At 39.2% G+C, this 27,559-nt stretch overlaps 1 protein-coding gene across 1 annotated transcript in view; it reads right to left on the bottom strand.

Moving 5' to 3' along the window:
- The window catches only part of LOC126353776 (protein fuzzy), a 142,154-nt gene that overhangs the window by 105,503 nt on the left and 9,092 nt on the right, over positions 1-27,559 (bottom strand). The window lies entirely within an intron of this gene.

Raw genomic sequence — 27,559 nt, 5'->3', positions numbered from 1 at the left:
AGGAAACCTTCCTAGCCATCCAATACCCAAATCTCTTAACTGGTTTTGGTTCTGTTTTGACATCTTCGTGATCTGAACTCAGGGTCAGGACATTACCCTCATTCTTCCACAGTCTCAACACCTCCTCTTCCATCTTTGTCCTCTTAAGCCTAGCATGTTACTTACCTTGATATTGATCTCAACCTCTCTGAAGAGTCCATAAAAACCTATACATATATAACGCTCATTAATCACCATCATGACCTCAAATTTTGATAGCTATCATCCTTTCCACAGTAAAAAGTCTCTCCCTCACAGCTTGGTCATCCACACACAATGTATCTGCAGTGAAGAACAATCCCTTGTTTAGTATGCTTGAAGGTTTTACTAAAACCTCCATAGGCAGACTTTACCCTCCAAATCTACTCCACAAACAGATTTTCCATACAACATACACACATTTCCCTGCTGCTCCTAACACTTATGAACAAGCTACACTGGGCAGTTGGTTACTGCTATTTTTTGGAAGCATGCAGTGGCTACAAGCACTGGCTCCTCATACAGTCTAGGTAAATTAACTCTGATCAGATGATGGTTATGATGACTGAAAGTGTTCACCATCACTGAAATTAAAAGAAATTACAATTAATACTGTTACAAATGATTCATATGTAACCAAAAACTCACTGAAATTACAATATATTGCCAAAATTTATCTAATCACATCCTTTGCCCCAGCTTCTACAACTTATCATTCTGTCCAGAATTGATCATCTACCCACAACCACACCTTTCCCTCCAAAAGCTGTATTCTAAGGCCCACTCAGTCTACAAACTACAGGAATCTTAGTCCACCCTTAAGCAACACCTACTCCCATGACCCACCACATGAATTATATCCTTGTGGAAGCGCATCCTATTTCAGGAGTATCTTATCCTGCCACTTGTGAAAGTAGTCATATCATTTACCAGCCCTGCTGTAACTTTTGTACTGAATTTTTTGTTGGCTTGGCCACCAACCAGTTGTCCACCCGACTGAATGGCCACCAACCAGTTGTCCACCCAAAGGAATGGCCACCACCAAAACTCAGCACCCAGTGGCAGAACATACCATTGTGCAAAAAGTTCAGCTTCAATACCAATGAAAGCTGACTCCCTCCCCCCCCCCCCCCTCTCCATTCTCTCTCATCTATATACTCTCAAACAGTGGGCAGGGAAAACAAACACCAGTACCTTATTGTGCAAGCTCTGGTTCCTCTATTTTATTATGATGATCATTTCTCCCTATGTAGGTCAGCACCAACATAATATTTTCGCATTTAGAGGGAAAGTTGGTGATTGAAAATTTGTGAGAAGATCCCACTGCAATGATTTGTTTTAATTATGTCCACCTCCAAATCCTGGCTCACGCCTGTGACTCTCTCTCCCCTATTTCTCAATAATACAAAACGAGCTGCGCTTCTTTGAACTTTCTTGGTGTAGTCTGTTAATCCTATTTGGTAAGGATTCCATACCATGCAGCAGTACCACACATGAAGAGGGACAAGTGTAGTGCAGGCAGTCTCTTTAGAAGATTCATTGCATATTCTATGTGTTCTGTCAATAAAACACAGTATTTGGTCTGTCCTTCCAACAACATTTTCTGTGTGTTCTTTCCAATTTAAGTTTTTTTGTTATTGCAACCCTTAGATATTTAATTGAATTTACAGCCTTTATGTTTGACTGATTTAACATGTAATACTAACAGAAGTAGAATCAACAGCAGCATCAGAAGAACCATGTTCATTAACAGCAGAAGTAACTCCTCTAGCATTAGAACCAGCTCCTACAGCAGTAACACCATCTCCCTCACCAGCAGTAGCAGCACAAACTATTTCACCAGCAATAGCAGAAGAAACACCATCAGCAACAGCAGAAGCAACTCCTCCAGCAGTAGAACCAGTTCCTATAGCAGCAGCACCATCTCCCACACCAGCAGTAGCAAAACCAACTCCTTTACCAGTAATAGCAAAAACAACTCCTCCACCAGCAGCAACTAAACCAACTTCACCAATAGCAGAAACAGTACCAGCTCCTCCTCCATCACCTTCAAGAGTAGCAGAAAAGAACAGACCAGTCACAGTAAGTAAAGTATCATCTTTGTCTCATGATGAAGTGATACCAAATGATTTGGGAAAACAAGTTTCTATAAAACTTGTGGACAGTAAAGTGAAACAAACTTCCAACCGAGTTTCAAACAAACCCAAAAAATTACCAAAGAGAAATGAAGATTTTTTAATGGTTTATCCCAAGGAAGTCCAACTGCCACCTAACATAGATTCCAGGGCTGAAAAAACAATTAAATGTTCTCCATTGCCCCATAATACTGTACTCCTCCCCTCCTGTGACAGTAACTCTATCTTATTTCTGCACTTAAATGTCAGGTCTCTGAAAAATAAAGCTGATGAGCTTGGTATACTATTAAAAAGTAACAAAAGAAAGATTTAATGTATAAACAAACATTGGTTAAAGGAAGAGGATATAAAACTGTATGTACCATCAGGTTTCAGATTAGCTACACACTTCTGCAGACCCAGTGAATCCTATGGGGGTTCATCCATATATATTAGCAATGATCTAGAATTAAAGTTTTCTGTTCTTGAAGTTAGTGACCTATGCATTAAAGGTGTTTTTGAAGCAGCTGCTTTTATTATACCTAGTACACAGCTCATAACTGTGTCTTTATATCACACTCCTGAAAGTAATGTAGAACAATTTATAGAACGTTTAGAAAAACTTGTGATCAGTATACAAAAATATACTAAATACAAAATTTTAATCTTTGGGGATCTAAACATAGACATTAGGAAAATGACAGCCAGAAATGTTAATTTAGTAAACATGTTAAGATACTATAACCTCTATTGTGCTAATGAAAGTCCTACAAGGCACTACTCCTGTCTTGACAATCTAATAACAAATGTATACAAATGTGATTTTGAGCTAGGCTTATTTAATGTCGATTACCTGTCAGACCATAGAGGTATATGTGTGAAGCTAATTACTAAAAAACCAAAAGAAGACGAGGAACAAACTCAGTGTGTCAGACTATCTACAGATACAAATATTAGCAAGTATAGAGAAGAACTTAAGTCTATAGATTGGAATACTGTTATACATTCCTCCAGAAATGTTGATGAAGCCTTCAGCACATTCCTCAAAATCATTTCTGAAATCTTCCACACATGCTGTCCACTGGTTTAAAAAAGTTAGGAAACCTAGCCACTCAACTTTACAGAAGTGGTTTTCACTCCAATTACAAAAACTGAGACTATTGGTAATTACTTGTCACGATAAGGTCAAAAAGGGAGCAGTAAATAAAGAAACTTAGAAAAACCTGAAAAGAAAATATAGAACTGAAATTAAAATAGCCAAGTGTAAGGCAAATGGTGATTTCATTGAAAAATCACACAATAAATGTAAGGCTGCATGGAAAGTAATAAAAGCAGAGCTAGGTATGGATATAAACTACAAAGACAACACAAATGCTGCTAACGTCACTGCTGATGATTTCAATCACTTTTTTGTCAACTCTGCCAATCTTAGCCTTCCAACTCACAGCAACCAGAATTCCAATTCAACACATACACCTATTTCTCACCCCATATCTGGCAGAAATTTTCAACAAAACATTACAAACATAGTGTCAGCTTGTAAATGGAGATAAGTACAAGTAACTGATATAATTAAAGCAACCTCTAAATTAGGATACTCTAGATCTGAAGATGTGTATGGCCTGCCAAACTATGTAATTAAAAAAGTTGTAGATCTCATATCATATCCTCTTTGCATACTGATAAACTGGATGCTCTCGAGTGGACACTTTCCAGAATGTCTCAAAAAAACAGTTGTCATACCATTATACAAAAAGGGTGACAAGTCCTGTATCAATAATTATAGACCAATTTCACTTGTGCCTATTCTCTCAAAAATAATAGAAAATTGCATACTGCAGCAAATATGCATACACCTATCAGACAATAATTTATTAAATGATTCTCAGTATGGATTCAGGTCAAACTTATCAACAGTCAAAGCAGTCGAAAACCTTATCTCTTTTGTACTAAGCGCATTTGAGTCAGAATTATCTGCTGAAGCCATTCTAATTGACTTGAGTAAGGCTTTCGACTCAGTTAACCACAAATTATTATTAGATAAACTGTGTTGCTATGGAATCAAACACTTGGAACTCTCACTAATTGAATCATACCTCAGCAATAGAAAACAAATAGTAAAGCAGAATGACCAACAGTCACAGACTTTAAGTATAAAACGAGGTGTTCCTCAGGGCTCAGTGCTTGGCCATCTACTGTATATATTGTTTGTAAATGACTTTCCGAATAACTTACCCTGTAAATCTATCCTCTATGCTGATGACACAGCATTAGCTAATTCTGGAAAGGATATAAACATATTGAAGGAGGAAAATGAAAAGTGTCTCAAAGTATCTAATATCTGGTTTAAAGCTAATGACATACCTATGAACTATGAAAAGACTGTCAAGATAATCTTCAGTTTATCAGACAGTAACATGGAGTTATCATCTGTTAAACTACTAGGAACACACATTGACTCAAAATTAACTTGGAACACACATACAGATTATGTATGTCGAAAGCTATCATGAGTTATCTACCTACTAGCAAACTACACACATGTGTTACACAAGATTTATTGCTTCAGTCATACTATGCTTCTTTCATTGCCATCTACAATATGGCATTCTTTTATGGGGTAACTCTCCAGGAGACAAAAATGTAATGTACAAATAGCTATAATACTTCAGACAACATTGATTGCATGTTAATGCTGATAAATTATGGCTTACTGTTATGTATGGATCTAGGTGTACAGGCTGTTGTAAGCTAATAGTTTACAACATTGCTATATTTTTACTATGTAATATTTTGGTATGTAAAACATAATGTACAAATAGCTGTAACTCTTCTGACGACATATGAACTAAGACCTCTCTGATAGGAAATCAGGAATTTCTCCCACATCCCAACCCCCCCCCCCCCCCCCCAAATTCCAGTTTCTCTGAACTAGTAGGTGGGAATTGTCCTTACAACACTTCTTTTGATGCATCAATAATACCCCTGGCCTCAATCTTACTAGTCTCTCCCTCACACCCACTTCGACCTGTGCCCCTAACTTGACTTACTGTACACTCACACCCCTTCTCTGCAGTTCCCTCTTTTCCTGTTCTATTTCACAATCCCAGTTCATTCTGCCATATAACTGTGTGCCACAAGTAGCTTCCAATGCCTGCACCAATAGCAAGACCAGTGCTGCCAAATTCCTATCCCATGTACTTTCTGCTTCTTCCTTCCTACCATCAGGCACCCTTCCCTCCAACCCTCACTGCCATCTTCCTCCCCCTTTCCCAGTCCTCCCCTGACAAACTGCAGTGTCAGCACAATGTAGCTGGATGTTGGAGCACAGCCTTAAACACTTCTGTGTTTATTTGCACTAGTTAGCTCTGAAGAAAGACACCATCCGAAAGCTTACTGACATTTTCAGACTTAATTATATGCCTACAATCACTCAAAGCCTCAAATATATGGTGAGTTATTATCTTTACTCCTTCCATTATTCAGATTGCACAAAGTCTTTTCTACTATCATATTATTTGTTAAATGTACTTCACTGTAGTGACAAACCCAGACTCCTGTTTTTTGTCTTTGGGATTTCCTATGCCTTCTTTCAAAATTGTAACAAAACTTTCCTCCGAACAACTTATGAAAGGTCTCTTTCTATCCTATCAGCTTCCTAAGAGAACAAAAGACAATAACTGTAAAATTAGCTATTTTGTAATCTTTTGAAAGCTATCACTTTCACACTTTTGTAAAAAGTGAATGGATGACTACAATATTTTTCCACTGACAAATACTCTTTCATGTTGTTGTTGTTGTCTTCAGTCCTGAGACTGGTTTGATGCAGCTCTCCATGCTACTCTATCCTGTGCAAGCTGCTTCATCTCCCAGTACCTACTACAACCTACATCCTTCTGAATCTGCTTAGTGTACTCATCTCTCGGTCTCCCTCTACGATTTTTACCCTCCACACTGCCCTCCAATGCTAAATTTGTGATCCCTTGATGCCTCAAAACATGTCCTACCAACCGATCCCTTCTTCTAGTCAAGTTGTGCCACAAACTTCTCTTCTCCCCAATCCTATTCAATACCTCCTCATTAGTTACGTGATCTATCCACCTTATCTTCAGTATTCTTCTGTAGCACCACATTTCGAAAGCTTCTATTCTCTTCTTGTCCAAACTAGTTATCGTCCATGTTTCACTTCCATACATGGCTACACTCCAAACAAATATTTTCAGAAATGACTTCCTGACACTTAAATCTATATTCGATGTTAACAAATTTCTCTTCTTCAGAAACGCTTTCCTTGCCATTGCCAGTCTACATTTTATATCCTCTCTACTTCGACCATCATCAGTTATTTTACTTCCTAAATAGCAAAACTCCTTTACTACTTTAAGTGTCTCATTTCCTAATATAATTCCCTCAGCATCACCCGATTTAATTTGACTACATTCCATTATCCTCGTTTTGCTTTTGTTAATGTTCATCTTATATCCTCCTTTCAAGACACTGTCCATTCCGTTCAACTGCTCTTCCAAGTTCTTTGCCGTCTCTGACAGAATTACAATGTCATCGGCGAACCTCAAAGTTTTTACTTCGTCTCCATGAATTTTAATACCTACTCCAAATTTTTCTTTTGTTTCCTTTACTGCTTGCTCAATATACAGATTGAATAACATCGGGGAGAGGCTACAACCCTGTCTCACTCCCTTCCCAACCACTGCTTCCCTTTCCTGCCCCTCGACTCTTATTACTGCCATCTGGTTTCTGTACAAATTGTAAATAGCCTTTCGCTCCCTGTATTTTACTCCTGCTACCTTTAGAATTTGAAAAAGAGTATTCCAGTCAACATTGTCAAAAGCTTTCTCTAAGTCTACAAATGCTAGAAATGTAGGTTTGCCTTTTCTTAATCTTTCTTCTAAGAGAAGTCGTAAGGTCAGTATTGCCTCACGTGTTCCAACATTTCGACGGAATCCAAACTGATCCTCCCCGAGGTCCGCATCTACCAGTTTTTCCATTCGTCTGTAAAGAATTCGCGTTAGTATTTTGCAGCTGTGACTTATTAAACTGATAGTTCACTCTTTCATTATGACTGGAATATATTTGCTGTTCAAAATAAGGGACAATGAAAGACTTCTGGATCATAATATACATATCTTGTTACTTTTTTATAGGACAAGTGACAGTTCTGACAGCTAGCAGCACTGAGAGTACTTGTGTATAAATTTAAATATGCATCCTATATGCATGGCTCACTCTGTCTTCACCAGACCTCAAAATTTTTTTCAAATAGCAATTGTGCTTGTTAGGTATGGGAAAATCAGTGAAAGAAGATCCCTGGCAGCTGCAGTGGTGTTAGCACAGCTGCTGCTTCACACATCCTCAGCAGTTATGTAACATGACTCACACCTCAGGGTTGTCACAGCTCTATAAACAACTATTGCTTTTACCTACAGCCACCTGAGATTCACAGCTGAAAAATGATGACAGAGCTAGCAACTGGCAGCAATTTTCTTTCATCAACTATACTATAGATATTTGCATGTTCAGTGGATCATATCTGTTAGATCAACCATTATGTGGAGTATGCCAGAAAAATTACAAATGCAAATGCATTTTATCTGTGAATACATGGCTACAAGCTGTCTCCTTCCATATCTGCATATCAACTTTAATCTCCACATAAAGTAAAATTTATTAATTACCCACACAACACATCATATATTCAGATATTTTTCTATGGATTAGAATGGTTTGTTACACAGAAATCACTGCAATTTGTTTTTAAAACCTTCAAGAGCTGACAGCACCATCAATACACAAGGGTCATGAACAAATATTTTTATGGCTGCATACTTCGCTGCTCTTTGTAGAAAAGCAGTGTTAAGTGTCAGATGATGGAAAAACAAAATTTTAACACTTTCTCACAACAGATTTGAATTAATTTGCATCACAAGAAAAAATCCAAAAAACTGCACAGAAATGGGAATATCATGGTCATTATATCAGAATTTTAAAAAGTTGGGAATAATAACACCTGTATAAATAAAATTGACTGTGGCTAGTGACACATATTTGGATAGAAAGTGATATTATAAACTCCCGCAAGAAATACAATTAAGCAAATCAGAGGTAAGCTTAAATCCAATCTGAAACTACTCCTACTGGAATATCATTTTTATTCTGCAAAAGAGTTTATTGAAATTCAACTAAAGAAGTTTAATGATACGTAACAATGTGATGTTCAAGAACATCTAGTATTTTAAACACTAGTATCTTCAAAATTTTCAGCACTTACATATATGTCTCTGCTTATTTTGTACATCTCCAATGTACAAATTAACTACAGAGATTGGCATTATGTAACTCAAATTCTAGTATAATCAAATGACTTTTTATATACTATCAGTGTAGACTCGCTTTATCAACAAATGTAGTTTAAAAACTGTACCACCTAGTTTCTATAATTGCTGTATTCATTCATCATCCCATTAGTTATCTATCACACTGACGTGTGTTATATATTGCCACCTCCCAGTCTAACCTAGACTTTGAACTAGGGCACACATCAGTCTGTCATCACAACCTACACTCCAAAAACTTGCACAAAATAAATACTGGCGGGATTCTATTCTGTCGAGGAAAGATAATGTTGAATTTTAACACAGGTGTTGAAGGCAAAATTATTAATAACTTTCTAAATATTATGAGCTCTTTTGGGCATTGTGTAAATGGTAAACATACTATTAGATTATCAAAAGTTTCAACACCAGTCACTGACCATGTACCTACAGATATCAACAGGGAAAATTGTAAAGTATTTATAAGAGATCTCGGTCTTTCTGATCATTACTGTCAGATAATAAAGCTAAAGACAGGCTTCATAAAACCCAAAAAACTCCAGGACTACATCAGGATCTTCTCAGAACGTAAAATACATACTTTTCCTAGGGCACTGACAAATCATACCTGGGGAGAACTGCATATGGGAAACAATGTGGATGCTTAGTTCTCGAAATTCAGCACATTATTTAAATTAATTTTTGAGGAGGCATTTCAAAAAGTGGCCACATCTACAGCAGCCACTATGGAATATAGAGGGATAATTGCAGGTATTATAGTCCTCCTAGAAAATTAAATTTCTCCATTCTTTAAAAATGTGCTGCACTAATCCACAATTCCTAGATTACTACCACAGTTATTAAAAAAATATACAGAAGATTACTGCTTGCTGCAAAACAATCATTCAATGACAAAATAATAAATAAGGCAGAAAATAAAAGCAAACTATGTGAATGTAAGCTTTCCCAGCATGTATTGCTGATGAAATCTTATTGGGCTTCCATCTGGGTAGCAGCATCAAATCCTGCAATGTTTTGGCGAGAGTCATTCTCATCATCTTCGCCAGAAGATCATCAAAACTGACGTCAAAATGTCATGGAATTTGAATGCAGTCACTTGCATAGAAGTCCGAGAAGCTTTCACCAAAATCAAAGTTTAGCGGGAAGGTGTAGAACAAGATACTGGAAAAGGCTAACACAAAAATAACAATATACAAATCAAAGTGACACACAGAACAACAGAAAATCCTCAGGAATCGGTAAATTTTGTAAATGACTATTTCTCTGCATTGCAGAAAAGATTTATAACACTCTCAATGACATATGCAACAAGCACAATGATGTTGTTCCCCCATGACAGAACTTGAAGTCAGGAAGACAAAACAGAAATTAAAAACTAAGAGATCACGAGATATGAATGAAGTTCCAGCCCCTGTTCTGAAGGCTTGCATAGAGAGCACAGAGAACTCATTCACAAACATAATAAATGAGTCCTTTAGTTTAGCAATCTTTCTACAGTATCTAAATCAAGCACAAGTTGTGCCCTTACTAAAGAAAGATAATTCAGACAGTACTGAAAAGTGCATGTCAGTTTCACTACTGTCTTCATTCTCAAAGATAACTGAATCAGTCATGAAGAATTAACTAATGAGTTACATGAGTAAATACAAACTGTTAAGTGAAGCACAGTTTCAATTCTGAAGTGGGAGACATACAATGTTGGCTATTAGAGTTCACAGAAGTGATACTTGAAACTCTTAACAAGTGCAATGACTTAACTGTTTCATAGGTTTTTAAAGACTTGTCAAATATTTCTTACACTGTTGACCGTACAGTACTACCAAAAATGTTATTAGCAGTAGGTGTAAAAGGAATAGCAAACGAATTGTTTCAGCCTTACACAAAAAAGTGTACAGCAAAACAACTGTCAGACAAGAAACATACACTAACAGAAAAAAATCACAACACCAAGAAGGAGTTGTGCAACATCAATGAAAGTTGTTATATGATGAAAGATGATATCTATTCAAGTTTCAGACCAGTCACCTAAAAGTGGCACTAGTGGTGCAAATCAGGTTTGCTTGAAATACATGCTGTAATGGTCATAAGTGTTAGTTACCTTTGAGACTGGACATGGTGGGATGGTGTTACTCAAGGACACCTTTAAGGCGACAAAGACACTATTATCAGCACCTCACTGAATTTGAAAAAGGTTGTGTAACAGAGCTCTGAGAAGCTGGATGTTCCTTCTGTGATATTGCAGAAAGACTTGACAGGAATGTAGCCCCTTTAGATGATTGCTGGCAGCAGTGCTCATGAGAATGTACGGTAGCAAGAACTCCCGAGCTCTGGACAGCCACGTACTGCATCTGCAGCAGCAAGTTGAGCAGCAGTTGGCACCACAGTGACACAATGCACTTTTACAAATTGGTTACTTCAAGGACAGTTCTGAGCCAGATGCCCTGTAGTATGCATTCTACTGACTCAGAACCACCAACATTTGCCATTTCAGTGGTGTCAAGTGAGAGCTCTTCGAAGATCAAGGTGGTAGTCTGTTGTGTCTTCAGATAAAAGCTAGTTCTACCTGGACTTACAACTGGAGTTACGGTCTGGGGTTCAATTTTGAATGACAGACGGAGCAATCTCATGGTTATCCCACGCTGACTGAGTTTTTTAAGTGGGCTGGGGGAACAATGTGAAGAGACATTTTTCCAAATTGACTGAGTCAGTTTTCTACATGGATTGGAATTGGTGCTGGGGCCACAGCAGCAAGTTCAGTAGTTGTGAAATCATCTGTGGTGGTCCTCAATGTGTGCAGTGTTGAAGAGTAAAAATATGTTTAAAATATGTTTATATAAAAGAATGTTGTGCAACATGGACAATCAGAATGAGGCAGTGCAGTTATTAAGACAGTGACCTCATATTCAGAGGGATGAAGCTTACTTTGTTTGACCATCCTGGTTTAGATTTTCTGTTGTTTTTCTAAGTCACTTCAAGCAAGTGCCAGATTTTTTTCTTCAGCAAGATCATGGCCGAACATCTGTCCTATCCTCATAAAGCATATTTATGTATATTGGAAATGAGTATCTATGTCGCTGCTCTTATATATGCTCTTTGCCATTAATTTCTCCACGTACGCTTTTTATTCTTAGCTATATGTTTGTTCTGAATAATGTGTGCCGGCTTTTGTAAAAGAAAACACATCTTGTGTGTTTCTTCAAACCATGACCACTTTACTGAATATCAAAGTGAAAATAACAACAGGCTTTAGGGCCAGTGTACCCAGCAAATGCAGTTTGCTGAAAGTCATGAAACGAAACTAAGCTCCGTGATCTGCTTGAAGCTGGAATTATGGCATTAAACTCATTACAGTTTATAGAGAAATTGAAAGGGAGAGAGTTACAAAATGTAGCAGTTTGCTATCACAACATATCTTCAACATGAAAAGCTATGGGAATACTTCTCACATGATGTTGAGGACGAGCCAAAAATGTTTGATGCTAGAGCAAAAATAATATGATCAGTTATATGTGAATGCAGTCTTTCTCGGCATATTCCACTGATGAATTCTTCTTGGTTATCAGCCGAGTGGTGGCGTCGTCTTGTGCCAATGTTTCAATGAGCTTCGTACCCATCATCTTCTGGTGAAGTCAGAAGATGATGGGTGCAAAACTCACTGAAACGTTGTGACACGACGATGCCACCACTCGGCTGATAACCTGAGAAGAATTCATCAATATTATCAGTTAATCCAGCAATTTATGTGCACCTGCAGAATACAACTGCAAAAGAAGCCTGGGAAGAATTAAAACCGGCATACGGAGCTCTGGACTAGCCAAAATAATTGGTTTGCTGACTGCACTCCTTACAATTCGACTGGAGAAATGTATATCGATAGAAGAATATGTGACCAAAATAATTTCCACTATCAGTAAGTTAAATAATTTGAATTTTGAAGTGAAAGATGAGTCGGCAAGGTGCATTTTATTCGCTGAATTACTGGATGATTACAAACCAATGATTATGAGTCTAGAAAATTCAAATACACCAATAACTGGAGACCCTATTAAAACAAAACTGCTGCAAGAACTGAAGAATGACAAGCATTACCACTCCATCAATAGTGATGCAACTCTTCAAGTGAACAACAAAAGCAACACAAACTTTGCAAACAATTCCTGTACGGCACCAAGCTCTATAACTGCAATAATATGGTCATATTGGAAGAAACTGCCACAGCAAAACCAAGGGAAGTAGCAAGTCTTCAGAAAGGACTTGAAATTACATGACATTCTTCACTACAATGGAAAGCTGTAAATAATGACTGGTATATTTCTTCTGGTGCTTCAACACATATATCTATAATCCCTTGTGAAATGAATCCATGTATATCAATATGGACTTCACAACTGGTAATGGCAAGTAAATAGAATTTACCCATTGAAGGAAGTGGTAATACACATAATACACAAGTTGGTAGAAAGAAAACAAGTAGTACAGTAACTAATATGGACTTCACAACTGGTAATGGCAAGTAAATAGAATTTACCCATTGAAGGAAGTGGTAATACACATAATACACAAGTTGGTAGAAAGAAAACAAATAGTACAGTAACTGATTTTCTTGATGTGCTGAAGTACGAACTTACTTCCTACAAGTAAGATTAGAGAGTGGAAAAGGGTCATTCCATCACCTTTAATAAATAAGGCTCTTGCATTTATCATATGTAAATGAATCTATTTACAAAAGCAATGCTTGATAACGGAATGCACAAACTGGACTAACCAGATAACCATTTCAGTTAAGCCAGTATCACTATTAAATGAGAAAACTTCAACAAACTTCACAATTTGCAGCATTGTCCCCAGTCTTTTGGTCCTGAGTCGAGTGGAAGGTCTGAACCAGAGACTTCAGAGGGACTGTGACAAGCTAGGCTGCAACTTCCTGAACTTGCACCATGGGGTTGAGAACTATAGGGTCCCCCTATGTGGTTCAGGTGTGCAGTACACATCAGAAGCTGCTACTCAGATAGATGGGGCTCTCCACCCAATCCAGGTAACAAAAGCTATTGGAAACCCAGAAGTATCAGGCAAGATTGAAACAAATTCTTCACAGAGGTGTGAGTATTACAATCCTAATGGTAAAGTGCCAAAACATTTGCAAGGAAGTGCCAGTGTTTGAAGCACACATGAAAAGTAGCGATGCTCACATAACACAAGGTCTCTCCCCCCCCCTCCCCTTTTACAGTGTTTGTATTCCATTTAGCCATCAAGAGGACACAGAATACATAATTGTACACAGAAAATACAAAAATTTATATTTATGGAATTAAAAGTTCAAGGAGTCAACTTTTACCACAGCAAATGTTTAAAAAATAGAATGATAAGTAAACTATACATATTTATGAAATCACTTCACACTACTTCTTAAATTTAATAACTGATACAGATAAATGAAAATATAAATCCTACAGATTTTTCTCTAGAGGCTTACTCTTAAGAAAACTGACAGTCACTTTCTAATGGTGAATGTCTTTAGAAACCAAAAGAGACGACACTGACTGAGAGTGAAGGTAATCCATACTCATCAAAGTCCTCAGAAATTTCGATTGTTCATTGTCAAATTTGGAACATGAAAATAAGAACTGGTTTACATCAGCTTCTGACTCAGAATAACACACACACACATACAGGAGAATTATAAATGTTGATTCAATACAGATGTAGAGGAAATGTAGCATGGTTAAAGCAGAGCCAAATGATGGTGGAAACCATAGATCTGTCCAAATGACTTCTCATAAGCCATGGCCTTGTAGAAATTTGAGGTTGTAATGCCACGTAACATCCACCTTTTGTTTGTTCAGACACATTCCACATTTGCCATTGCTGTTTTCCATGGCTCTTGACTGCATGCAAATAGTGTGTTTACAGTAATTTCACATCAAGAACAGTTCCTGTAGATGCAGCTTGCTTCGCTAAGATGTCAACTTCCTCATTATGGTGGATGCAAGTGTAGGACTGCACCCAGAGCAGAATGAATGTCTGCCCTCTCTGTTTACAATGAATATATTCCAGTATACATCCACATTATAAGAGTCGGTAGTTTTATTCCATCTTCAGAGTTCAATACTTTTAAGATTACTCTGAGAGTTAGGCACAATTACTGTCTTTAAGAAGGAAGATGAAGATACAAACTTAATTGCTTCTAAAATTGCCAGTCTCCACCATAAAAACTGACACACTTTTAGGCAGTTTGTCAAGCTTATTGATTTGGATCTGAGAGCACAGAAAAGCACATCCAGTATACTCCTCTTCTGGAATTTTGGATCCTGCAGTATACACACAGGTATAACCAGGCCACTCTGCTTCAGTGATACAATTAAATCAGCAATTTACATTCACACTCAGCGAGCTTGTCACATTTTAATAACAGACTGGAATATGGCAGCTGAGTGTGCCAAATCATATTCAAATAAACGCAAATGTGAAGAACATTGCATAGAATGTTTGACAGGATACCAAAAGTCAACACTTGTGCAGACAGCCAGAATGTTAGTTCCTCTGATGGATGAATTCCTTAACAGGTACAGAAGGAAGGTTGAAACCTGAAATTGATAGCAGTTAGATTTTGGGGGAAAATTTAAGTGTATATTGAAAAAATAGGCCAATGGGAAATGGAGGTGGCATATTTGTTCCAGCAGACAAGAAACTAAAATCCATTGAGATAGAAATTGAAGCTGCATGCTTTATTATCTGGGCAACACTCAGTATCTGGGGCAGGCATAAAAAGATAATTGGATCCTTCTATCACCCACCAGACTCATCTCCTGAAGTAACTGAAAACTTCACAGAAAACCTCAATTCACTTGTATTACGTTCCCCAATCGTACTGTAGTCATCTCTGGAGACTTTAATTATCCAACAATTAATTGAGAAAATTACAGTTTTGTTGGTAGTGTGTGTGGTAAGGCACTCTGTGGAACATTACCACATCCCTTCTCTGAAAACTGCCTAGATCAGATAGTTAGGAATCCTATTCATGATGGAAATATATTGGATCTAATAGTAACGAATATACCTAACCTTTTTCAGCATGTTCGCAATGAAACCAGTATCAGTTACCATGACACAGTTGTGACAACAATGATTACCAAAGTCCAAAGGGCAACAAAACATGCGGGTATACAAATAAATTCAGTAAACTAGATAAAAAATCAGTAGTGTCATATCTCAATGTCAAATCTGAAACTTTCAGTTTAAAAGAATAGTTGTCCAAGCCATGAATAGATAATAGTATCCAGAACAATTGTTCATAATGGAAGGGAACCACCACAGTATAGAGTCACGGTAAAGAAACTTCTAAAGAGACAAGAGATTACTGCATAATAGGTGTAAAATGAAGCATAGGACTATAGATAAAGAGATGCTGAATGAAGTGAGTTTAGCTGTCAAGACAGCAATACATGATGCTCTATCACTAGTGCAGCAGAATACTGTCAATTGATATTTCACAAAGCCCAAAAAATTCTGGTTGTGAGTAAAGGCTGTTAGTGGCTTCAGAGTTAGTGTCTATTCCCAGCAAATGAGACAGTAACTAAAACTATGGTCACATAGGATATCAAGTTAAATTTGTGTCTGGATTGAGGCTTTTTGGTAGAGAGAGTCATTGTCAGATGTAGAAGTAACTTCAGGTGTGCCCACGGGAAGTATGCTGCGACCCTTGCTGTTCATGGGTAAAAGTCTAGAATAGGAACAATGGCATACTTATATATTTTGCGAAGGAATTTTGTCAGCATTTGCCATGAGATATATGAGGATACAAAAGTAGTTGTGTAAGATGTTTGTGTTATGCTGCCAATGAGAGAGAAGCAAAAAGACGACATGTTTTGAATGCATTTGGAGGAGAAATTGAAACATTGCTGTGAACAAGATTATTAATGTAATGCAAGGACAGCATTGCAAAGGATGAAGTACTGAAAGAACAGTTAAATATTTCTCTTCTCTGTATTGCTACTAATTCAACATGTGCAAGCATGTTGAGTAAGTGGATCCAGGTTTTTTAATTAAACCAAGGGGAGGGATGGAGGGGGAGGTAGGTGGAGCAATGTTTTTAATTAAGTTATGGGAGGATTGCCATGAAGGAAGATTAATAAACAGAAAACAAGACAACAGTTTCAATTTCAGCACTAAAAATTTAATGTCTATGTTCTTGCCTCTCATTGGTTATTGGCATAATCCATATCACTTCTGGCAGGGGAGGTTGCCTTCATAGTCTCGGATGTTACTGAATTTAGCACATTTTAAAATTCAGGAGTAAGTAAGAAACACATATTTTTTGTTTTCACCAAAAAAATTCCTACCCCAAGATAGATGCCTCCAAAGATGACACTGTAAGCACCATTTTGAAGATGCAAATTTCAGAAAACTTTATAAAATGCTGTGTCTCTCCAACAGTTCTAGATATTTTTTAGAGTTTTTGTATTTGAAAGACAATTGCTTTATGATTACAATGGTATCTTCTGTTTGGACATATCTGTCATCAAAGTTGTAGAATGAAGGCTTTCACGACCGGCTGACATGGCTGTTGATATACTTTCCGGGATGTGAGGTCGTGGTCCAAGAACGTTTCTGCTCCTTACGTTTCATCCAGGACTGCTCTGGACTTCCTCAGAGGCGCTGCCGACTGTCGGCAAGACTCAGCGGAGCAGCACCTCTGAGGAAGTCCAGCGCAGTCCTGGACGAAACGTAAGGAGCACAAAAGTTCTTGGTCCACGACCTCACATCCCGGAAAGTATATCAACAGCCATGTCATCAAAGTTATTTTACTGTCACCTCTGAATTTTTTTTATACGTAAAAAATTTTTTTTTTTTCAAAAATGCCACACCATAAAAGCTGGATTTTTTCTGTTGATTAGCATAATGTAGTACTATATTCTCCACAAAGGAGAACTCCACTTTTCAGTTGCACAGGATTCATTTTAAAAAACCATATTTTTAAACTTTCAAGCTTAATGCATATATCCACTGAAGTTGTTTCTTACTAATTTCTTTGTTACAATTTTTATTTCTGTTGCCTTTGTTGCAGTTATTTCTTATCACTTCATTTGTAGCAGTTATTCTTATCACTCTCACTGTTGCAGATATTTCTTACATTTTGTTGTAGTTTCTTGTCAGTTTCTTTGTTGTAGTTATTCATTGCAGGTTTCTGTACTGTTGTTGTTTACTGTAAATTTGTTCACTGAAGCGGCTTCTAAAAAATATGAGACCATGCAGTGAGTTCTGTGTTTTCATGAGGAATTTGCCTGTAGACACAGTTGCAGTGTGTTTTGAGAAAAGGACTTGTGGGGAGTGAGATGTTACATATGGTAATATCGAACCCAACATTAAGTATTCGCTTGTTTATAATGAATTAACTTTATTTTGATCATGTCGGTACAAACACATCCGCTCGAATACAGAGTTCGGAACACACTGAGATCAACAATTTTCAAAGAAGTTCGTTCTCAAAGATGAGGCGGTTGACTCTTGCTGTCGATAACTGCCACAGAGCCCCTACCAGTAGTGTGAGAGCTCTGTGATGATGATGAGAGGCGTGTGTGCACCCAGCTGGGTGCGCGTGACCGATCATGTCGTGGCAGGCGCTAGTGCGAGGCACGATCGGACTGTTTCTCGATTTCTAGGTAGGCACGACCTGTGGAGGAAAGGAGGTGTGGAAAGCGTCCACAGGTTGACCGTGCCATGCTGCTGATGGCACAGTGGAAGCAGAAGGCGGCGGCATGTCAGTGGGAAGAACATCGTCGTGCTGAGGCCGTGCGGCGCACTGGGGTTTTGATCTGAACAAAGGCACGGAGTGCGTCAAAGATGCGATGCGATGTATTGCCAAAGTATTTGGCGGCGAGCACCGCAGTAAGTGCAACATGTCCGGTAACAGTTCGTTATTGGCCGTATGACATAAAGGAGCAAGCATGCTGTGGCTTAACAGGTTGTGTAAGAGATGCCGGATGAGCAACGCTCGCTGTAATGACGGAGTTAAGGAGGCACTTGATGTTGCAGCAGGGGAGAAAACAGCACGCTGCACATGACTGACCTTGATGGGGTATGACTTCGGTGTAGACGGAAGCATCACCTCAGAGCCTTTGTATGGTGAGTGTTTTACAGTGGTAGATGGCAGGATGTTCCAAGTGGAGCCGACAGTGTCAGTGTTTTGATGTGCGAAACAGCCGTGATCGAAGGTTGGGGGGGATGGTCATGAGCCCGGTGCATGAGGCATGGCGACAGCAAGAGGTGGTGGAAGGCAGACATGGTCAGCAAAACCATGGTCGGAGCAGGAAGGTGATGAGACCTAATGTGAACATGAAGACGTTGAATCGGCGGGTGAACTACTGGTCCGTGGAAGAGAGGCGACACAGTTCGATGGAACTGGAGCTGCGTGTGTGCTGTCGCTGTCGGCGCTGCGGTTGAGTCGTAAGGCTGCAAGCTGCTTGCGTGAAACTGCTACACAGTCGCAGTCCGCTGTGCGCTAAGTCCGTCGCTGGCGCGCTGCCAAGATTGCGTAAGCTGTTAGGCGGGTTGCGTCAGCCGCCTTTGTAGGCGCAACATGCTGTTGCATCCTTGAGCCCCCGGTTCTAGATGTACCCTTGTCCGGTTCTCAGCTACGCTACAGATCAGTTTGCAAATAAAAATTTATTTATGAAAATATACAGTACAGTCGCCAACAAACTTTACATATTCACAAACTCCTTTACCTTTTACCCAAATGAATACAGACTCATTTACAGATATTTTCCTCCTATTACGAGTATACAATGACAATGCAGACGTCGACATATAAGCAGATTTACCAAAGTCTTTATTAGCAAGTTCGGCCATATGGTAGGTGCGAAATGCAATAATGTCTCTGTCAACGAAACTTTCACGTCCAGGAACATTTGGAACTCCAGAACCTCCACGGACTATGGCTACAGTCAACCATCCGTTACCATGGCCAAATGAATCATTAATATCTAAACTAAAATTAAGTCGGCAACCACAGAAAAGAGAAGGTCCATCCAGCAAGGCTTGAGCAGCGACAGACTTGACTGGTAGACGATTCTTCTTGTCTCCAGCTGTTGTAGCAAACTCAATGTTCTCGATGGTTTTCTATAATGTCTGTTTAGGACGGCGACGGTATCTTCTGTATGACATCTTAGCAGCGTTCAATGCAGTTGCCTGTGCGCGCCAGTGGCAGACTTAGCGCACAGCGGACGGGAGCACCTAGTACGGATTGTGCTTCCATCCGGGATAACGCTCTGCTGGCAGACTGAAATATTCTAAGTCCGACTCAAGGTCACGCATTATCGGACTTCTATATAAGCGAGCAGGCGCCGCGTAGTGGCTCAGTCGCGCTGCTGCTGCTGCTGCACAGGCAACTGCATTGAACACTGCCAAGATGCTGTACAGAAGATACCGTCGCCGTTCTAAACAGAGAGTGTACAAAACTATCGAGAACATTGAGTTTGCTACAACATCTGGAGACGAGAAGAATCATATACCAGTCAAGTCTGTCGCTACTCAAGCCTTGCTGGGCGGACCTTCTGTTTTCTGTGGTTGCCGACTTAATTTTAGTTTAGATATTAATGAGTCATTTGGTCATGGTAACGGATGGTTTACTGTAGCCATTGTCCATGGAGGTTCTGGAGTACCAAATGTACCTGGACTCGAAAGTTTCGTTGACAGAGACATTATTGCATTTCGCACCTACCATATGGCCGAACTTGCTAATAAAGACTTTGGTAAATCTGCTTATATGACGCCTTCTGCTTTGTCTTTGTATACTCGTAATAGGAGGAAGCAGAAACGGCAGATGTGTTGGTCATACATTGCGGAGGTAGTGAAGAGGGTGGCAAAGCAAGTGGCACTGGAATGTGGCTGGTTATGCCGTGGTACAGAAACAAAGTGTCTGGAACTACCAAGGAAAGGTGGCAGCGGCGTAAATAAGTTGCTTGTATCACATCACTAACATAGAATTTCCACTTGAGGCGGCGTGATGACAGTTGTGACATCTGGGACATAGATCCATGTAGCGTGATCATCAGGGTAGCTGGTAGTAACGGTGAAGGATCGTCAGCAGTTGGAGGTAGAACAATGACAGGAGCATCTCGTTGCATGTCGTGCTCGGTCAGTGTTGGCTACAGCATGTGTAACTGATCTTGTACCAACAAGTTGTATGTCGCAATTTGCTCACATAGCTGTTGCAGTTGTTCAGGCGAAAATGTATGTCGTGAAGCAGTCTGCTTTGTATCACTGAGTAAGATGAGATCAAAATCACAATCTGTCTCTGTCACAGGGCAACCTGGCGTACAAGACAAGGTCGGCAGCACAGTACTGACGTAACAGTTCGAGTAGAAGAGATTGTGTGTGCGATCGCGAATGTGAAACTCAGTACTCGGCGGCGGTGGAGTGAGAACACGTTCACTGCTGTATGAAGCATTGATACTGCTGAAATCGTCTTCTGGGGTGGGTGAACAAGTTGCAGACACGATCGAGCAGTGAACGGCCGGGCAGTAAGCATGTGTAGTTTCAGCGAGTTGTTGACAAGATGCAGGTGCGGTAGCCATGGCGGGATCGTATGTCGTGCAGCTGTTTGTTTTGACTGGGTCGAGGTCAGTGAGTCAGCAGGCGGCGACCGTGACGTCGGTGTCGGTCGAGCAGAGTCGGTGCGGCTCAGGTGCTGCGTAGAGGGAGGTGTGGCACATCCAGTGTTGCACTGAGAAACAGCTGGCATTGTCTTCGGTGTAATTGGTGCATTTTCGTTGATCGGTAGGATGTCCTTGACGAAATTGTTACTGTGATGTTGGTGACAGGCACTAAATTAAAGCGGTTTTCACTCTGGTGTACTTGTCACTCAAATTGTCACAGATAAAGTCTGTAATTATATAATGATAGTCCTTTGGGTGTCTGAAGAGTACGAGGTATTTTTCACTTTTGTCGGTGATACCATAAGAGGAGAATATATACTCCGCAGCCATGAACCACATTGGAAGTTGGTCCAAGAGAAATGTTGGTAGTTGAATGCTGCTAATGAGGTACAAGCACAGAGAAGTGATGAAAAAGTTGGCGCGAACGTTTGAACTCTGGAAGACGGGTTGTGCGGAAACCAGGTCGAATGAATTTGCACGCAGTGTGGAAGACATGGTAGCCATGACGGGTGTTTGTGAATTCGACCAGACATGCGATTTAGCCATAGTTCGGAATTTGTGCGAACTGGGATTTGCAACATAGTCCTCGTTTGTTGCAGTCCACTGTTTGGCATGATTGTCCGATGTTGAAGCACAGCACAAAGTTAATTCATTACACAAAAGCAAGTTAAAATATTCCAAATTAATTGGCGAAGGAGCACTGCACTGTCTGGAAGTGAAATTACCGACGCGTTGAGCGGGTTTCGACAGACGACGTGCGCCTCGGTTACATTGTTGATGCGTGAAAAGGTGACGAAAGTTACCAAAATGCACAATTCACACAAGAGTCAGGAATTTACACACTAATTACACTTCCTGTACACTGCATCCAGATGCGTTGCGATGCGAAGTCGATGGATGTAGAAATCTGACAAAGGGTTGCTGCATTGTTTGTCCATGGCGATGTTCCAGTACACATTTCTGGCGTGGTAAGCGGCATTTGTGAGCGTCGGGGTCACCAGTGTGGGGAGCAAGATGTTACGTATGGTAATATTGAACCAAACATTAAGTATTCGCTCGTTTATAATGAATTAACTTTATTTTGATCATCTCGGTACAAACACATCTGCTCGAATACAGAGTTCAGAACACGCTGAGCTCAACAGTTTTCAAAGAAGTTCATTCTCAAAGATGAGGCGGTCGAATCCTGAAAGTCGATAACTGCCAAAGACTGTTTGGAATGTCTTCTGAGTGGGGTCACAGGAGAGTGAATTGTGCTGTTTGCGTATCTATAAAATAGTGATATATAAGACAAACAAAAGAACACACTTTGATCAGCTTGGGAATAAGTGTTCATTTGAAGACTTTGTTTCAAAGTGAAAATGTTTCCAGTGGCGACTTTTTGTATTCTAAATGGTTTGACAGAATAGCAACAATGATAATATCTGAACAAGGTGCAGCCTCCCATGGTGCAGATGATGCTGATTTAGCATCAATAGAAAAAAATTGAATACCCTGAATCAGTCAAGAATAGAGATAGGTGTTAGTCCTGTTAAGAAACTGTGGTCAGTGAAGTCGAGTCATAAGCTCTATGGATCAAGAACATGCAGAGAAATTATTAAAGCTATGGATGAATACAATACAGCAAAACTGACCATACTCTTCAAAGTAGGAATTCCACCTTCAGAAGAAAATGAACCAAAGAACTCTTGCACCTCTTGCCAGGAATTTTTCACAAATATCAATTCAGTTGTCGAATAGTGTGCATCCTCAGTGAAAAGGTACAAGTTTTAACTATTATTCCAGAGATATTTTGAAAGAAAACAATTTTGAACCACGTTTCATCAGTATCAATGTACACGGTAGACAAATCAAGAAATGTTAGGTCTGTAAAAGGAGTCTTTAGAAGAGCAGATCCCTATTATCGTCATCCTGTAGAAGCAGCTCAAGTTCAGACAGCATAGTCATTTTATCTGGAAGATAAATGGGCCTGATCTCGCCAGAGTGCCAACAAAAAAAAGACACTATAACTGTAACAGTAGAAGGTCAAAAAGTTGCAAAACTGAAGAGGTACATGACACACAGTATTAAAGCAGCTTTTGCAATTTATAAGAGTAACTATACAACTTTACATATTGGAAGATCAAAATTTTATGCATTACGACCTAAGTGGGTAGTTCCATGCCCACCTAGAGATGTCTGTTTATGTGTGTACTGCGTGAATTTTGAACTTTGTATTTGAAGAACTTACTGGAGCATGTGACATATGACACCTTGGTTGGGCGTGTGGAGTTATTAGTAGTCTGTGACATAAAGCGAAAGACTTGTTTGTTTCAAGAATGTGGTGACTGACCTGGAAAGGGAGTACTGTCTTTACAGACACTTGACCTGGAAGACATAGCAGAGAACTCTGCAGAAATTACATATGCGACATGGGAGGAAAATAAACTAATTAAGAAAACTGTTGCATTTGACAGTTTCATTGATTAACTTGGTAAATGGTCAGTGAAAGCATCAATACACCAGCATCTGAAGAAATTGCAACAACAATACATTGCAGAAATAAACGGGTACATACACAGGCTGAAGAACTATGTTTAGTACTTCACTGTCATTTTGCTGAGAACTGGTCTGTAATTCTCGCACAAGAAGTACAAGGGAGCAATGACCAGGTTTCAATTTTTACAGGAGGGGCATATTTTCAAAACAAGACCACAATTGTTGCAGTTATAAGTGATGGCACAGGACATGACTCAGGACATGCTTTGCTAGCAAATTCTTTAACTGCACACAGAGGCAGAGAAGATCATCAATATTTCTGATGGTGCTCCGAGTCATTTTAAAAATTATTACCAGCTGTTTGAATTGAGTAAGTCGCTTGTGCCAACTGACTGGGTATACAGTGCAACTGGTCACCGGACTGGGCCTTGTGATGGTGTAGAAGGCCTGCTGAAGCACCATGCTACAAAACATAATCTTTCCAGACCAAATACAGTTGTAATTCAGAATGCTGAGGATTTTACGAGAATCGTGAAATCTTACACATCCACAGCCCTCCTTCTTTTGTCCAAAGAGGAAATCGAAAAATTCTTTGAGCAGAAAAAAGAACAATGGTCCAAACAAACCACTCCTGTGAAAGGAATTCAGATGACACATTTTTGGAGTCAAAGTGATGGGTGAACTCCTGTTGCCTGCACTTTAAAGAGTACGAAAGAAGAAATTTCATTTGTTCAGCCAAAACCACAGAAACAGCAGGATAATATTTGTATTCACAACCTGAGAAGGGGGATGTCTGTGGTGTGTGTGCGTGCGTGTGTGTGTGTGTGTGTGTGTGTGTGTGTGTGTGTGTGCGCGACTGGTGGATTACAGAGATTATAAACAGTTATGAGTTAAATGAAATTGTAGTGAACTTAAGGCTACCACATGGACCAGCTGCTGGATTTAGGTTTCCAGCTGAAGGATAGCAACAGTGCCATCAGTGCTCACACCCTGTTCACAATTTTTTGAAGATTGTAAGTGTTCCAGATCCTATTGGTTCAACAGGAAGGCATCACTCTATATCAAAGGAAGATACTGAAGCAGTGAAACACATTTTTAGTTCAGTGACTGGCTACTTTCAGTACAAAACAGAGTGTACAGAAGTTGCATAAACTGAAACCTTCAAGCCCTTGGACCTTTCACATACATTTTGGAACCATTTAAAATGCTTGAAAAAGAGTCTCTTACTCATCTTTTAAAACTAAAATTATGTTAAATAAGGCTAGGTTTTGATTTTTATGAGCCTGTTATGTGATAATGTGGTAAATAAAATAGGTTTTATGTATGGTAGAAATTTCAGTTGTTTATTATAAAACCTCTCGACTTAAAAGTGGAAGCTCTCCTTTTCAGGGAATGTAGGACTATGTGGTACTACTCAACAGAAAAAAATCATAACTTTATGGATTGACATTGTTGAAATTTTTTTCCATAATTATAAAAAAGTTCAGAATGCTACAGTAAAAGAACTTTGTCAGGTAAGTCCAAGTGGAGGATTTATTTGTAATCATAAAGCAATTATGTTTCAAATAAAAAGGAAACAAGATAATATCTAGGAGTGGTCTACAGATACACCATTTTAAAAGTTTTTCCAAAATTCACTTCTTCAAAATTGTGTGCGTGGTGTCTTATTTGAGGGCTGAATCTCGGAGCAGATTTTTTTTTTGGAGAAAACAAAATGAGACCTGTGCCTTACTTGGTCCTTCATTTTAACATATGTTAAATTCAATAACATTCCAGGCTATGAAGGTAAGATTTTTTGTAGCCAGCCTGAATTGGTCAATGGAGGGATCCGATCCCACCCGTCGGCTGTGACCCATGACATAAGGGTGTTGTTGTGTGTGACGTCATGATGGTGCAGAGTTTAGTTTATGAGTGTGTTGTGTTTGTAGATGTCATCTTGTTGCAGTTGGTGGTGGCCTCTGGTTGTCTGGGTATGGTCCATGTGTTATGTGGTGTATTGGGTTCATTTGGGTATCGGTGTTTGAAGTGTGCATTTATCGGTCGTGACTGTTATAGAAGGGCGGAAATTAGTTTAAGTGAGTTAAGAATTAATTTTCTGTTGTATTTATGTTACTGCGTTGTCATATGATATTAGTGGTTTGCTGTTTGTTAAGTTGTTTAATTCAATTTGTGGCTTCTTTTGTTAGGTATGGATACGACTTCTAAGTTTAATAGTGTGCATCTGTGGGCTGAAATGTGGGATAACATGTTGTTCATCTTTAAGTTTCTGCAATTTTGGCCTTGTGAGGGAGATAGCGAAATGTGGCATAAGTAAGCATAATATGTGGTTGACCCGAGTTACGGCGTCTCAGATCAGGGACTGTTGGTAGCTTTTTGGTTTTGGGGGGAGGGTGAAGGTGGGGGAGGGGGGGGGGGAGCGGTGGTTCGGGGTTGGTAGATTGTAGGTGGGTTGGAAGCTTGTTTTGGTTGTGTGTGTGTGTGTGTGTGTGTGTGTGTGTGTGTGTGTTTGGGGTGGCTGGCTTAGTGTGTAGCGCCAGAACTTTCTTGTGGTAAATAGTCATTTTTTTGGGTCTGTTATAATGTTTGGTGGGATTTTTATGTGTTTTTGGGTCATTGTTATTTACTGCATGTGTTGGTGGTTGATGTTTTGGTATCGACACTTGTGATTTATTTATGTATCTTAGGGGTAGTACTCAATTCCAATTTTTTTGGTATTATGAGTTGTATTTGAGCTATATAGGTCATGGGAAATGTCCGGTTCCAAACTGTCATCGTAGCTATGTGTGTTATGGTATCGTGAGTTACTGTTGACCTATATACGTCAAGGAAAGTATCCGATTCCAATGTGTCATAGCTTTATGTTTTGGTATTGTGAACTGCTGTTGATCTATACAGGTAAGGAAAGTGTCCCCAATTGTTGTTGCTATATGTGTTGGTTTTGTGATATCGATAGTGCGGTGTATTATAATTTTTGGAATAGTTGGTATTTAGTTGGTGGTATTGACAATTGTGGTAGAGCTATGGCTCATTCCATGTCAGTTCAACCAATTTGAGAAAATGTTCCAGCTGATAGTCTCAGATTTGGCTGAAATTTAGCACACCAATGCTACCAAGTGTGGAACACTCATGTAGAAAATTTTAAGTTCCCCTGCCAATTAGTTCCAGAATTATGGCTGGTGAAAGAAGGTGGCATGATCTGGAAATTGCTACCTGCTTCTGGCAATCTATCTTCAGACCCAACTCCAGGTCTTAATAACTTTGGAACTATTCCGCACAGTCTAGTGAAATTTTTACAACCCAGTAACATGCACTTACAGGACAAACACTATCAATCAAAACACCAACAACATATTTCTGAGGAAAAATAAAAAATTCCAAAATGTGATTAAAAGAATGTAATACGTTAAAAGGTACATATTGTAGGTGCCCTCTACACCAAATATAATTCACTCAAAAAGGGTATACTTCTTTCTTTTTTTGTGGTATGCTTAATGTGGCCTAAACACACACAGAACTCATCTTGTCCATATCAGTCACACAAACAGAGCAACATGCACACAAAAGTTTGAAAAATTACCTGAAAAACATGGATTTTCTAAGTGTGGTAGCACAAAAGGTACACGTGATATCGAAGCCAAATTTCAAACACTGCATAAGCAGATCATAATATAATATGTGGCAAAATTTCAACTTGTTATTGCAAGGCATTTGTGTACAATAAAAGTTGATAGAGGTGTATTTGGTTATGTTTCTTTCAACACGATTTAGCAAATAATAGTGATGATGCAAACAGCTTGTTTCAGATAAAGCTGCAGCAATTGTTGGGAACCATTAGGCAACAGAAAGTTAAACAATGGTAGTTTTCAGGGACAGAATGAGTGATTGTTAGGCAGGAACAACAAAGGAAACAAGCAACAATTACAGGTTACTCATGTTTTTAAGG

This window comes from Schistocerca gregaria, chromosome 3, assembly GCF_023897955.1.
Source record: "Schistocerca gregaria isolate iqSchGreg1 chromosome 3, iqSchGreg1.2, whole genome shotgun sequence".
Taxonomy (NCBI): domain Eukaryota; kingdom Metazoa; phylum Arthropoda; class Insecta; order Orthoptera; family Acrididae; genus Schistocerca; species Schistocerca gregaria.
The sequence above is the reverse complement of the archived record's forward strand: the minus strand, read 5'-3'. Positions and strand labels throughout refer to the sequence as shown.